This window comes from Panthera tigris, chromosome D1 (assembly GCF_018350195.1).
Source record: "Panthera tigris isolate Pti1 chromosome D1, P.tigris_Pti1_mat1.1, whole genome shotgun sequence".
In the NCBI taxonomy this organism is placed as follows: Eukaryota; Metazoa; Chordata; class Mammalia; order Carnivora; family Felidae; genus Panthera; species Panthera tigris.
This window is the reverse complement of record NC_056669.1, coordinates 78,987,747-79,002,355: the sequence shown is the minus strand read 5'-3', so window position 1 is coordinate 79,002,355 and position 14,609 is coordinate 78,987,747. Positions and strand designations below refer to the sequence as shown.

General features: G+C 37.2%; 1 protein-coding gene and 1 long non-coding RNA gene across 4 annotated transcripts in view; both read right to left on the bottom strand.

Moving 5' to 3' along the window:
- Window positions 1-14,609, bottom strand: part of LUZP2 (leucine zipper protein 2) — a 495,099-nt gene that overhangs the window by 383,145 nt on the left and 97,345 nt on the right. The gene's annotated exons all lie outside the window — the stretch shown is intronic.
- Window positions 1-14,609, bottom strand: part of LOC122231291 — a 51,974-nt gene that overhangs the window by 17,353 nt on the left and 20,012 nt on the right. Inside the window, exons 4-5 of the long non-coding RNA XR_006208478.1 lie at window positions 10,908-10,980; window positions 10,322-10,510 (exon numbers count right to left, since the gene is read on the bottom strand). This is a non-coding gene — a long non-coding RNA (uncharacterized LOC122231291). The remainder of the gene's footprint in view (window positions 1-10,321; window positions 10,511-10,907; window positions 10,981-14,609) is intronic.

The window sequence follows — 14,609 nt, the reverse complement described above, 5'->3', positions numbered from 1 at the left end:
CAGCACCATCAGCACAGAGCCCGATGTGGGGCTCAATCCCACAAACCATGCGTTCATGACCTGAGCCAAAATCAAGAGTGGTTCGCCTAACAGATTGAGCCACCCAGGTGCCCCAGAACCAGAGCAATTCTTAGAGATTTAGTTCAATCTCTCTTTTTGTGGAAGACAAATGAGTCTCAGAATAGTAATTTTCTAAGTGTATTCAACCAATTAAGAGTCATAACTGACATTAAGCCAGGAATTTGTAATTCAATGTTTCTTTCTAATATACAGGAACATCATTTATTTATTTGAGTCTCAGGATAATTTTACAAATTGTTCCAGCAGCTAATAGCAACATTTTACACACAGAAAAATAGGCCAAGGATGGGAATATATATATCTCATCCCATCCTTGCCACTAACTTTAGGATCACATATCTCAATAGTGTCAAGGACAAGACTTGAAAGTCTGGCTCTCCTGTCTCCTTATCCAGCATTTTGCTCACCATGGTATCTGACATCGTCTTCGTATGAGAAAAAATATACAGATTCACTTTTTTAATGGAAAACGAAATTAAATATTTAAAAAGTGGAATGGTGTGCCTTATAAATCTAAATTCAATTTATCAGATTAAAGAGAGAGAGAGAGAGAGAGAGAGAGAGAGAGACCTCTGATATTGGGCAACTGGATTTTGTTTATTTTTTAAAATATGTATTTATTTTAGAGAGAGAGAAGAGTGCGGGCACACATGTGCAAGTGGAGGAGGGGCAGGGAGAGGGAGATAGAGGATCAGAAGCTGGCTTTGTGCTGAGAGCAAAGAGCCCCATGTGGGGCTCAGAACTCAGAAATCATGAGATCATGACCTGAGTTGAAGTCAGACACAACTGACTGAGCTGCCCAGGTGCCCCTGGCAACTAAATTTTAAAGATAACAGTTTTATTACACTGAATTAAGTGTTTGGGTTTTTGGTTTTTATGAGTTGCGTTTTTTTTTTTTTAATTCAAATTTCTGTGAAGTATGAAAGTGAATTCTGACTCACCACATAGTGACCACTCTAATTAAATGGGAGATTTGTGGGTATTCATACCAGTTAATACATGACCTTACAAGCATTTTTGTTATACAATATATTTGTTACATATTTCCACTTACATCTAAAGAGGTCATTCAAAGAGAATGTGACTTACCATGTATGACTGAACTAGTGGTCTCTCTAAAACACACAATCTGCTCCCAAGGCTCTGACTATATCAGTGAAGATAATTAAGGGACTGATGAATCTTCACTGAAGTCATGGTACAGTTACTGTGACACACAGGAGGCAGGATTCTGGCTTTATAATTAAAGAATCCAAGGAGGAAAATTGCTCTGAGCAGCAACAGTGCTCCATGAAAAGGGCAAATGTCATTTTATTAGAGCTCAATTTTAGGAATGAATCGATGTGTCCATAAAATAGAACTCTAATCAAGGATGACAAGGGTGTGGAAAGACAAGGAAACCAGAATAGATACAACACCAATTAGATTTTAAGATTTCTGCTAGGCACCAAATAGATTATTTTATTTAAAACTCACCATATTAGTGAGAGGAAAATGTCATTATTTACATTTTTCAAAGGCAGCTAATAAAGGTTAAGTAAATTACCCAAGTATCTATAGCCAGCTTGAGATGAAGGTGAAATTCAAGTTGTACTTGACTCCAAATCTCATAAATTACATCTTCTACAAATCAATCATGTGGATTCCTGAAGCTTCTAAAAAGGTAAGCTCAGGCCTACAAAATATCATGGTCTTTTATTTTCTCTCTGGCATAATTTTTAGTGTTTTCTTTATTTTCAGTTGTTGCCTAGGCCAGAAACAGAATTTAGTAAAGAATACCTCAGAGCAGGGAACACATCAGTCTTCTGTATGATATAAAAGGCAAGTGTTTTTAATATCATACAAGTCTGTATGATATAAAAGGCAATATGTTTATAAGGCTGGTTAGATATATGGAATCACAAGGGACATCAGGTAAATATTCCTACTTCTTAAAACCATGCCCCACACAGACTTGTACAGAGCAAGTATCCAAAACCATCTCTAAATTTCTACCACAATTTATCCTTTCCAGTTAATTATGACATTACTAGTTATTGTGTATTTGCCAATACTTTTACAATTATATAATTATATAATACCTGTTCAAGCATCAGATTTTGAGTTTTAATAGCTACACATTCGTTTTAGTATCCCAAGAGGATCAATATCCAGGAGATCAAAACACCACTCAGCAGAAACAGAATCCATCAAGGAAAAGCATGATATTTACATGAAGCCACAGGAGAAATGATACATTTAAAAAAAAAAAAAAGAGTATTATCTTGATAGCTTTCAAAAATTTGTACTTCACGGGGTGCCTGGGTGGCTCAGTTGGTTGAGCATCTGACTTTGGCTTGGGTCATTATCTCACAGTTTGTGAGTTTGAGCCCCACATACAGCTCTGTTCTGACAGCTCAGAGCCTGGAGCGTGCTTCAGATTCTGTGTCTCCCTTTCTCTCTCTGCTCTTCCCCCACTCATGCTCTGTTTCTCTCTCCTTCAAAAGTAAACATTAAAAAAATTTAAAAATCTGTACTCTGCCAACCTATATACCAAGACTTACTATGCTGTATAAGTTAAGAAACAAATGACCCTGTAAGATCTTAGACTTTTGATCAATTATAGACAATTATGTTGCCGAAGGCTTGCCCTCAGTTACAGCCACCTGGAAGGTAAAAGGCTCATTAACAAGTCAGAGACCGGATGAGAGAACTATAAATTTTAGAATAGAAAAAAAAATGGAAAGGTGCCAGCATCTTATTCCTTCCACTTACTGGGTAAATTGGGATAAATGTTTATTAGTCTCTTTTGAGCCTCTATTTCCTTTCCTGTAAAATTGGGAACATGAGTGTCTCTTACACTGTCTTCTTTTATTAATCTCTTGGTTAAACTGTCTGCCTCAGTTGTTAGACCCAGTTGTTAGCTTTGGCTAGTTGCCAACTGATCGCTCTACTGTTTTTCATTCTTCCTTGGGGCATAAACGGTTTTATCCAGTTAAATTTAGACCCCGTTGGAGGGGTAATCTTTTGATGCCAGTTTTTGATTTTTGTGGTGACCTTGGGAGGGATCTTTTTAGCTTGCTCTTTCCAGGATTTTGTGGTAAATTTCTAGCTGGTTTAGAAGCTTAGCTTGTTGCTCTCAAAGGCCCCCATCTTCCTCTTAAATGCCATAATCTAAATTGTTTCCCAGAGCATTCTTGAACTTCCCCCCAACAGTGTTCAAAATAAAAGCAGTTCACTGTTTTTTATGGCCTGCAAATTTGGCAAATACTCTGTGCCACTGCTACACAGCTAGAATTTGGGACGCACTTCTCAGGGTGATACCCTCTTCCCAAGCAGGCACTGAGCTGGGGCAGTAACCTTTTTTTTTTTTTTTTTTTCAGCTTACTTCTTATCTTGGAACTTCAACCCTACTAGTGGGTAGGACAAGGATGACTGATGCCCCAGTCATCCAAGCCTGCCACATCTAGGGTAAATCTTCACCCTATGAGTTGGGTCTGGTGGAGGACAAGAGTCCTGGAATTCTCCTATGCTGTTGCCTGGGTTAGAGATTCTGCTACAATGTGGAGCCTGCACCCTTCCCCCTCAGAGTATGTGGGTGGGCGAGGAGACCCGTGTTCTAGTCTGCACCCACCCCAAGTAGCACTTCCATCACACTGAGCTCAGAGATTGTGGCCCAAATGCCCGACTCTCAATGTTCTCGGTGAGATTGAGTAGGTATACCTCAATAAATGATTCTTTATTGGGGCACCTGGGTGGCTCAGTCGTTTAAGCATCCGACTTCAGCTCAGGTCATGATTTCGCAGTCCGTGAGTTCAAGCCCCGTGTCGGGCTCTGTGCTGACAGCGCGGAGCCTGAAGCCCGTTTCAGATTTTATGTCTCCATCACTCTCTGCCCCTCCCCAAATCATGCTCTGTCTCTTTCTCTCTCTCTCTCTCTGTCAAAAATAAACATTAAATTTAAAAAAAATGGTTCTTTATTTTATCTATGCTCTTATAACAAGTTCTAGAAATTTACAAAAATAATTCATCATCTTCACCAGTTATGGTTGCTTTACTGGGGAGTGGATTTGTAGGGTTCCTCGGACTATCATTCCATAAGTCATCTCTATCTTGTATTTTTATTTTTTTAATTAATTAATTAATTAAGTTTTGAGAGAGAGAGAGCATGAGTGAACAAGAGGCAGAGAGAGGGAATTCATGAAATGCAGAGAGAGAGGGAGAGTGCGGAGCCCAGAGTGGGACTCAAAGTCACCCAAAGTGACTAGAGCTCACAAACCATGAGATCATGACCTGAGCCGAAGTCAGATGCTTAATCTACTGAGCCACTAAGGTGCACACAGTATCTTGTATTTTTAATTTAAATTTTTTTAATGTTTTATTTATTTTTGACACACAGAGAGACAGAGTATGATTGTGGGAGGGGAAGAGAGAGAGAGAGACACAGAATCCAAAGCAGGCTCCAGGCTCTGAGCTGTCAGCACAGAGCCTGACGCGGGGCTCGAACTCACAGACTGTGAGATCATGACCTGAGCTAAAGTCAGACGCTCAATGGACTGAGCCACCCAGGCATCCCTCAGTATCTTGTATTTTTAAATAATCTCTTCCATCACTTATGGAAGACTTACTACAGCAGCAAACACCACAAAATATCTTAAAGCGTTTGGTCAGAGGACTCGTGTACATATATTGGAAAAGCATGACTCCAAAAATGTTTTATCACTTTCCAAAACAAATTGCTATTCCATACCTAATTATTTATAGGACAACTGTATCTTACTGAAAGCTTCTTTGGATTAAGTCTATAGTTTTTAATTAGTTTGAATCATTATAACGTGTTGTTTTACAAAAGTGTACAGAAAAATAAAAACAAATTGTGTGTGTGTGTGTTGTGAAAATGGAGTAATTTATGTTAAGAGGTTTGAAAATGGAGCTGGAGGGGGGGCACCTGGATAGCTCAGTAGGTTGAGTGTAGGACTTCAGCTCAGGAGTTCATATCTCATAGTTTGTGACTTCAAGCCCCTCACCTAGCTTGCTGTTGTCAGCACAGAGCCCACTTCGGATCTTCTGTACCCTCTTTCTCTTTGCCCCTCACTTTCTTGCACTCTAAAATAAACAAACATTAAAAAAAAGAAAAAGAAAATGGAGCTGGAAGGCCATTAAGGAGGTGGGTCTTATTCAAGCCTCATGGGAGGGACCATGAACTTTTGAACTGGGCCAAACCACAAATATTCCAAGGACTCTGCCCAAACCCCTGCAACTTGGTATGGTAATAGACTTGATTAGTGACAGCCTTAGCAACAAATCCTGTTTAGCCAAGACTAGTTTTCTTTCTGACACCAACACCAATCAAAGTCTTTGTAAACAACACATAAAAATATTCCCTTTTCATCTTTAGAAATCCCGGCTTTTGAGATCTTATCACTTACAATGACATGGATAGGCCTTTCTCTTGTAGAGAAAGACAAATACCATATGATTTCCCTTATATGTGGAATCCAAAAAATTGAACAAAGAAACAAACTAAAAAGCAGACTTTTAAATACAGAGAACAAACTGGTGGTTGGGCAGAGGGACAGTGGTTAAGAGGGATGGGTGAAATAGAGAATTAAGAGGTACAGACTTCCACAGGCACCTGGGTGGCTCAGTTGGTTAATCAGCTGACTTTAAGCATCGGATCTGACTTTGGCTCAGGTCATGATCTTGCAATTTGTGGATTCAAGCCCTGTGTCAAGCTCTGTGCTGACAGCTGAGAGCCTGGTGCCTGCTTCAGATTCTGTGTCTCCCTCTCTCTCTGCCCCCACGCCACTTGTGCTTTCTCTCTCATTCTCAAAAATAATTTAAAAAAAATAATCTTTAAGAGGTATAAACTTCCAGTTATGAAATAAATAAGTCACAGAGATGAAAAGTACCACATAGGAAATACAGTCAATAATATTGTAGTAATATTGTATGGTGACTGGTGACAGAGGGTGACTACACTGAGTAATGCATAGAATTGTTGAATCAATACATCCTACACTTGAAACTGGTATAACATTGTGTGTTAATTATATTTCAGTTTGAAAAAAAAAACAGGTCATGAACAAATTAAAAAAATATATATGTATCATCTCTCTTGGAACAGGAAAAGGACTTTAGGGAAAAACTAAGAAAATCTTAGTAAAATATGGGCTTTCGTCAATGAAAAAAAACAAAACAACCTGATGGCTTTTGTTTCCCAGTGCTGCCTAAAATGTGCTCCCTAATTGCCATTCTAAGGACCCCAAAATGGTGGGCATTTTGTATGTGTCTGCAAGTATATTTACTGAGACTTCTCACTTCAGGTACTTTTTCCCTGGTTAACTATACAATCCCAACTCCTGTAACTGCTCCTTAGAAAATCCATTTGTGCCATAATTCATAAAAATCTTAGTCTTCTCATTCTTCTTGTGTCTCTTTGAAAGTATTCACAAATTTTAGTTAATGCAATGATATTTTGTTCCTTTATTGCATTTTGATTTTACCGGGAGAATGATAAAGTCAACCCAAAATAGTTTGCTAAACTCTTTAAGCATTACAGAAATTTTGAATTTTATTAAAAAACACTTCATACATCATATAATTGTATAGAGTCTGATGATATTCTATTTTCATACTGTGGAAATGTATTCTCATCATTCTAAATTGTCAATTAATACTGTGAACTCAGCAAGTGGGTGTTGAGGGGATAGGGGCCGTCAATCCTTTGATTTGCTATTTTGTACCCTAGCAAGTTGATGACTCGAGAAATTAAAACAGAGATGATAGATATAAATTGATAGATGAGTATATAGATATATCCCCCCAAATTAGACAAATATATGTTCATTACAACTCTGAGAAAACTAATATCCCTTCAATAGAATAATTATATCTACTCTATACTCTAATCCTTTTTTTCAAGTTTTTATTTAAATTCCAGTTAGTTAACAGTGTAATATTAATTTCACCCACTTAATCCATCCCCCCAACCACCTCTCTTCCAGCAACCCTCAGTTTGTTCTCTACAGTTTAGAGTCTGTTTTCTGGTTTGCCCCCCCCTTCCCCATATGTTCATCTGTTTTGTTTCTTAAACCCCACATATGAATGAAATCATGCAGTATTTACCTTTCTCTGACTTAATTTGTTTATCATAATACTCTCTAGCTCCATCCACGTCATTGCAAATGGTCATATTTCATTCTTTTATATATATATCCATTATATATATATTATAATGCATTATCTATATATATCCATTATCTATATATATCCATTGCATATATATATATATATATATATATATATATATATATATATGTATATATGTACACACCACAACTTCTTTATCCATTCATCAGTCTATAGACACTTGGTCTCTTTTCATAATTTGGCTATTATTAACAATGCTGCTATAAATATGCATGTATCCCTTCAAATCAGTATTTTTGTATCCTTTGGGCAAATACCTAGCTAATAGTGCCATTGCTGGATTGTAGCGTAGTTATATTTTTAATTTTTTGAGAAACCTCCATACTGTTTTCCAGTTGCACCAGTCTGCACGCCCACCAACAGTGTAAGAGGGTTCCTCTTTCTCTGAATTCTTGCCAATACCTGTTGTTTCCTGTGTCATTAATTTTAGCCATTCTGACAGGCATGGTATCTCATTGTAGTTTTCATTTGTATTTCTCTGATCATGAGTGATGTTGAGCATCTTTTCATGTGTCAGTCACCTATATGTCTTCTTTGGAAAAATGTCTATTCGTGTCTTCTGCCCCTTTTTTAACTGGTTATTTGGTTTTTGGGGTTGAGGTTTATAAGTTCTTTACATATTTGAATACTAACTCTTTATAATATATATCATTTGAAATGATAAATTCCTAGAAGCACATGAACTACCCAGACTGAAACAGGAAGAAATAGAAAACTTGAAAACCAAGTTGTTCACTACAACTCTGAGAAAACTAATATCCCTCTAATAGAATAATTATATCTACTCTATACTCTAACTCTTTTTTTTCAAGTTTTTATTTAAATTCCAGTTAGTTAACTTACAGTGTAATATTAATTTCACCCACTTAATCCATCCCTGCAAAATAGAAAACCAAGAAAACTTGGTTATACTGATAACCAACAAAGTAATTGAACTAGTAATCAAAAATCTCCTGAAGATGTCTTCGACAGGGGAATTATACCAAATATTTAAAGAATATAAGAATATAAGTTAATACCTAATCTTCTCAAACTATTCCAAAAAACAGAACTGGAAGGAAAACTTCCAAACTCATTCTATGAGGTCAGCATTACCCTGATGCCAAAAACAAAGATTCCACTAAAACAAGAACTGAAGGCCAACATCTGAGGAGGATGGATGCAAAAATTCTCAACAAAATACTAGCAAATTGAATCCAACAGTACATTAAAAGGATCATACACCATGATCAAATGGGATTTATTCCTGGGTTGCAAGGGTGGTTCAACATTAGCAAATCTCTACACTAATTCTTTTTTTTCAAGCAAATCTCTACTCTAATTCTAATTTTTTTTTAATTTATTTATTTTTGAGAGACAGAGAGAGACAGAACATGGGAAAGAGAGGGGCAGAGAGAGGGGGAGACACAGAATCCGAAGCAGGCTTCAGGCTCCAGGCACAGAGCCCGACGTGGGGCTTGAACTCATGAACCGTGAGATCATGACCCGAGCTGAAGTCAGACACTTAACCGACGGAGCCACCCAGGCACCCCACATACTCTACTTCTTAAAAGATATTTCAGAACATAAGGAGAGAGGATATCAGGATACCATCTTCATTGCTTTATAGAAATTCATTGACAAGGTTTTTTAAGGTGAAACTTTAAAATTTTGTTTTTGTTTTTGTTTTTAAGTTTTAAGAGCTCAGATTCAAGGCATTACAATACCCCAAAAAATAAATCCTCAAGTGTTTGGTCTAACAAAGTCAGTGTTTTCAGAAATAATTATGATTGTTTGTTTTATTTGATCTCTTGAACTAAATTAGGGATGGTATTTGCTCAGAGAAAGAAGTTTCTTTACTATAGGGGCATGTGGGTGGCTCAGTTGATTAGGCATCCGACTCTTGATCTTGGCTCAGGTCATGATTTCGCAGTTTGGGAGCTTGAGCCCCACATCGGGCTATGTGCTGATGGTACAGAGCATGCTTGGGATTCTCTCTCCCCTCTGTCCCTCCCCCACTTGTGCACACACACACTTCCACTCTCTCTCTCAAAATAAATATATAAACATTAAAAAAATTTAAAAAAAAAGAAGTTAAATGGTTCAGATTAATACCCACATCATAATCTTCTAAAACTCAGCATGATTGCTCTCATATTGATGCCACTCTGTATGAAACCTAATTTCAAAGTCTTTATTATTAGTCAGAACTCAGCAGGAAAGTCTTAGAAAGGAGAGGCCTCACTTCTGCTTTGTACTAATGTTAAATTTACAGGCTGGTCTTTGGGGTGTTTAATAATAAATATCTCCAGTCCTCTTCTGGCAGTTTTCTCAAACTTGATCAGGATAAAATTTGAATTATTACCCCAACCCCACCAAAAAGAAAAGTTAATAGCTTCCTTAAATATTAGACATAGCACATAGACAAACTGGGACTGGCCTCCACCAAATCACAGTGGGCATGTGTTTGAAAATGTATCTCGAGTTTAGCACATGGACTTCTTAAAGAAAAAAGTCAAACAAATTAACATTCAAGACAGATAACCTGAGAAGTATGTCAGATCATTACTAGTCTACATTAACTTCATTACTTTGGGAAAACTAAAGAAAACAAAAACAAAACAAAACAAAAACGCACATTTAAATATGTTGCTAAAGCCAAACAAGTGATATATGGCTGAGCTAAAATTAGCACTCAGTTGGGTGTCACAGACCAGGCTCTTCTCCTGTGTCAGCTTCACTTTCCTGATAGAATAGCATATAATTCTTATTCTGTATTTCTTTTTTTTTAATTTTTGTTAATGTTTATTTATTTTTGAAGGAGTGAGAGACAGAGTGTGAGTGGGGGGAAGGCAGAGACAGAGGGAGACACAGAATCTGAAGCAGGCTCCAGGCTCTGAGCTGTCAGCACAGAGCCCAACGCGGGGCTTGAACTCACGAACCGTGAGATCATGACCTGAGCCGAAGTCCGACGCTTAACCGACTGAGCCACCCAGGTGCCCCATTATTTCTGTATTTCTATAGGAAACAGCGAATGCGTTCTAGAAGGCTAAAAGGTATTTTAATGTTACCATTAGTTTATCTTTGTTTAGTTGAAATTCCCAGTTCAGGAATAACGGGCAGCACTCGTACATTGTTCAGCATTGTTTTAGCACATATCTCCCCATGGTAATGCTGTATCTTCAGTAATTATCTGTTGAATGAGTTAATTTGTCCCTCAGAGAGTAATGAGAGAGCTACGTGCCAGATGTATGTGCAGCCTGCAATGAAAGATAAAAGATAAATAAAGTATGCTTTTAAGAACCTCACACTTTAGTAGAAAAAGGGCCACACCAGTAAGACACAGTAGAAAATCTAAATATCATGAGATGTTGCACGTCGGAGAAGGTCAGAAGGTGGAGTGACACCCCTCATTTTATTTAATACTGTATTGGAAGAAAAGCTGAACTCACTTTTTTTTTTTTTTGCATTGCAATTTACACAGAATGATCTCAAAAATCCATCCCCACAATTAATTAAACATCCTTTAAATCTCACCTTAAAAATGGTGAAACTCAGGCCTAGAAAACTTATGTAATATTTTAATGTGCCTGATATCACCAAGTTAAAAGAAATGCCAAAAAAGGAATAGGAAACCACATACTTTAAGTGACTTACAAATCCTGTATTCCTGTATTCTTCCCCTTTACTGGCTCATGGGAAGGTTTTATAGAAAACATGAAAGCTGGACCTGAAAGGAAATTCACTTATGGATAACTGAAGCAATAAATATCCACATCTACATATAAGAGATTATTTTTTGACTCAGATCACATGTGAATTTATTAGATTAATGTAGATGTGGAATAATGCATGACTACGTTAAGAATTCTACACTATAATTGCACATATCTATACATACCTAGATAATTAATTTTTCCCTTTTCTCTCACCACACACTTTACAAAATAGTTCTTTCAAAGAGCAGCATGGTCATAGCTGCTCCTGAATTCACAATGTTATAGTGTCTGTGGCATATTTCTGGCTCTCACTTGGGCGATATTCAAATATCCCCAAAGAACATCAACACTGGAAGGCTTAGATAAATATTCCTCTGACATGTAAGCTAATGAACCAAATATTCTCCTAGAAAACTGTCTTCCATTCAAAAACTGAGAGCCAAGCTAAGACTTTTTGGGTCACTCAGAAATAATTTTCAGAATCATACATTGGGGGTTGGGTGGAAAGGCAGGAAGAGACGACCTCACTTCCTGAAAACTGTGTCTTGGGATTTCATGATGGAAAGCTCAGACCCTTACACTTTCCTAAGGTACAGTCTCATACCTATGGAACCAGATATACAGCTTTTTATACAATGTGGGGAAGTGAATATACCATAACCCTATAAAAGTGGCCCTTGATAGTCGTTACACCACAAATACATTTTACCCTTTGTGAAATAGTAAGGAACTTCCACCTTCCTTAATTCTCACTTCACTTCTCCCTCAAGGAATGGAGACAGGTTTATCTGAAGGGGCATCATTCATATTGGTGGGCAAATTAGGGATTAGAGGAAACGTACGAGAGCCTGGCTATGGCTATACATCAAAGCCATCTTTTCTGTTCAGGATTCTCAATAACAAAGCTGATATTTTTATTTCCTTCTTGTATTTTTACATTGATTCTAGGTTAGGGGGAATTTAAGCGTAATTATCACCTTCAAAATTCAACACACAAAATTGGACATGAAGCACTTGAGAGACAAAAATCTCCTTTCTGAATTCTAAATATGAATTCTCCAATAGACAAATGCCCACATAGCATTTCAATATATTCATATTCAGGTATACTTCTAACTTTATAAAAGAAATCACATGTCAATAGTACATGTACCTCTTTTTCCCATATATGTAGAAACATATATTTAACCGGTGATTATTTGTGAGAATCTAAGTCTGAACAACCTTAAATTGCTGTCACGGTCAAGAATTAGCATACCCTGTGAAGTCACAGGGGTTTCAAGAAATTTCAAGTGTGTTTTTGTCACTAGTATTTGCTAACAATAACAGGACTCATTTAATTCCTCCTCATCATATGCAGTGAATACAATTTACATTTTTTTAAAGATTTATTTATGTATTTATTTTGAGACGGAGAGAAAGTGTGAGCAGGGGAGGGGCAGAGAGAGGGGAGAGAGCAATAATCCTAAGCAGGCACAGAGCCCAATGTGGAGCTCAAACCCACCAACCTATGAGATCATGGCCTGAGTGACGTCGGACGCCTGACTGAGCTATCCATGCACCCCAAGTAATACTTTTTTTTTTAAATGGTAACAAAATTTATCGGGTAGAGAAAATTCAAAACAATTTGGAAACTGTCATAAAAATAATATATGACTTCTCACATTCAGCTTTCTGAGAAATAGGCTTGTTTAAATTAAAACATAACAGATTAATCTATTAAGGGAGTTGGTAAAGAGAGACCAATACTGTTTTTAAATTAATTAAGCAAGAAGGCCATTTGACTGAGGTGGCTCTAATGCCACAGTGGCCTAGGTAAGCAAACCAAAATCCAATTGCCTCAAAGTTACAAAACCAAAACTCTTAAGAACAGCCAACCACAAAAATAGCCTACTAGGCTTTAAGCAGTGGCCAGTCAAATAATTTCCTTCCTTTGCTTCTGCACTTTATAGAAGTCTTTTCTCTGGCTCCCGTCTGTAGAGTGCTCCTAACCACTTCCGGTTCAGCACTGCAAAAAATGCAATTAAGTGGCCATTATCTTCATCTCACAGACCTGAGCCCTGATATTTAGAAATGTTGATAACTTGCTGAGAAGTACACATCTTCCCAGTGGAACAACTGCAATCTGAACTCACATTTCTCTGAGCTCTGAGCTTTCTTCCATATAGCACTAATGAAAGCTTCAGGGGAACTTTCTAAATTATTTTAAACCTCTAATCTCCTTATATTAGTTTCCTAGTCCTTTCATAACAAAGTACTGCAAACTGGGTGGCTTAACAACAACAGAAATAAGTTCTTTCACCATTTTGAAAACTAGAAATCCAAATTCAAGGTGTTGGGAAGGTCATGCTCTATCCGCTAGCTTCTGGTGGTTGCCAACAAGCCTTAGTGATTCTTCCAATCTCTGCTTCTTCTTGTCACATGGTCATCTTCCCTGTGTGTCTGCAGGGAGATATACTCTCACCCATGTGAATTTTACCTTTAGCTCCGATTCTCGTCTTATAAGAACATGAGTCATTGGATTAAGGGCCAACCTTACTCCAGTATGACCTCATCTTAAGTTACATTAAGATCTCATTTCAAAGAAGGTCACATTACAAATACCAGGTGCTAGGGTAACAACATGTCATTTAGGTATACTGGTATAACAAAAGCTTACTTGAAAACAAAGACGAGTGTTAAAATTTAGGTTTCTTTCTAACAACAAAATACAATTCATACTTACGTGTGAGAATGAGTGGCAAAGGATTTTGACTTACAGGATATTGTAACTACACAAGGTTTTTTTTTGTTTGTTTTTTCTTCATGTCCGTCTCAAAATTAGTCGTGTCAAAAAATAGTGAGACTATTACTGTATTACTGACAAATATCTCAGTATATCTTAGCTATAATGATGCTCAAATAATTCTAAATTTTAGGAGGGTCAAAGAAAAACGGTAGAATATGGTAACAGAAGAGGAAGAGAAGATAATTAATAAAAAAAGCAACCGATGAGAATGAAGTAAAAGGATTAGCACCTATTTAGCCTGGACAGATGAAGGCTAATTTCTCACACTTGTTACATTTGAATTTGAGTATTAGAAGATTCTGAGGCAGAACAACGAATAGACAATGGGTAGTGTTGTGGAGGGTGAGTTCAAGACAGGACAATTGCAGGCAAAATATGGAAGGATATTTTGACAATTAAAGTGATCCAAAGACGGAAGGATTCTGAATAAGGTGGGGACTAAGCTATCAAGAGGGGCCAGATGATATCTGGGAGGTGATGGTGTGGTAGGGATTTACACAAACAAAACCTGGGTGATGATACGCCTCACCGATACACCCCAAGAATCTGTACCATGGCCAGTCATCTTACTGTTTCTAATTTGGAAAAGCAGTATTGTTTTGTAAATGTATTGTTTTCGTATTGTAAATGTATTGTTTTTGTAAATGTATTTGTTTTCCATGTATTAGTATCTTTACCTAAGCTTAAATGTCCCAAGACCTAACGGGTGCTCATATCCTCATTGCTTTGTTGATGAAAACACTTTCTAGTTAAAAAGGAGGTTCAGCATTTGACAGCTAATGACACAGTGGATAATCCAATTAATACAACACCAAAGAAATCTTGCCATCTGTTATCTACCTAGATTACAGA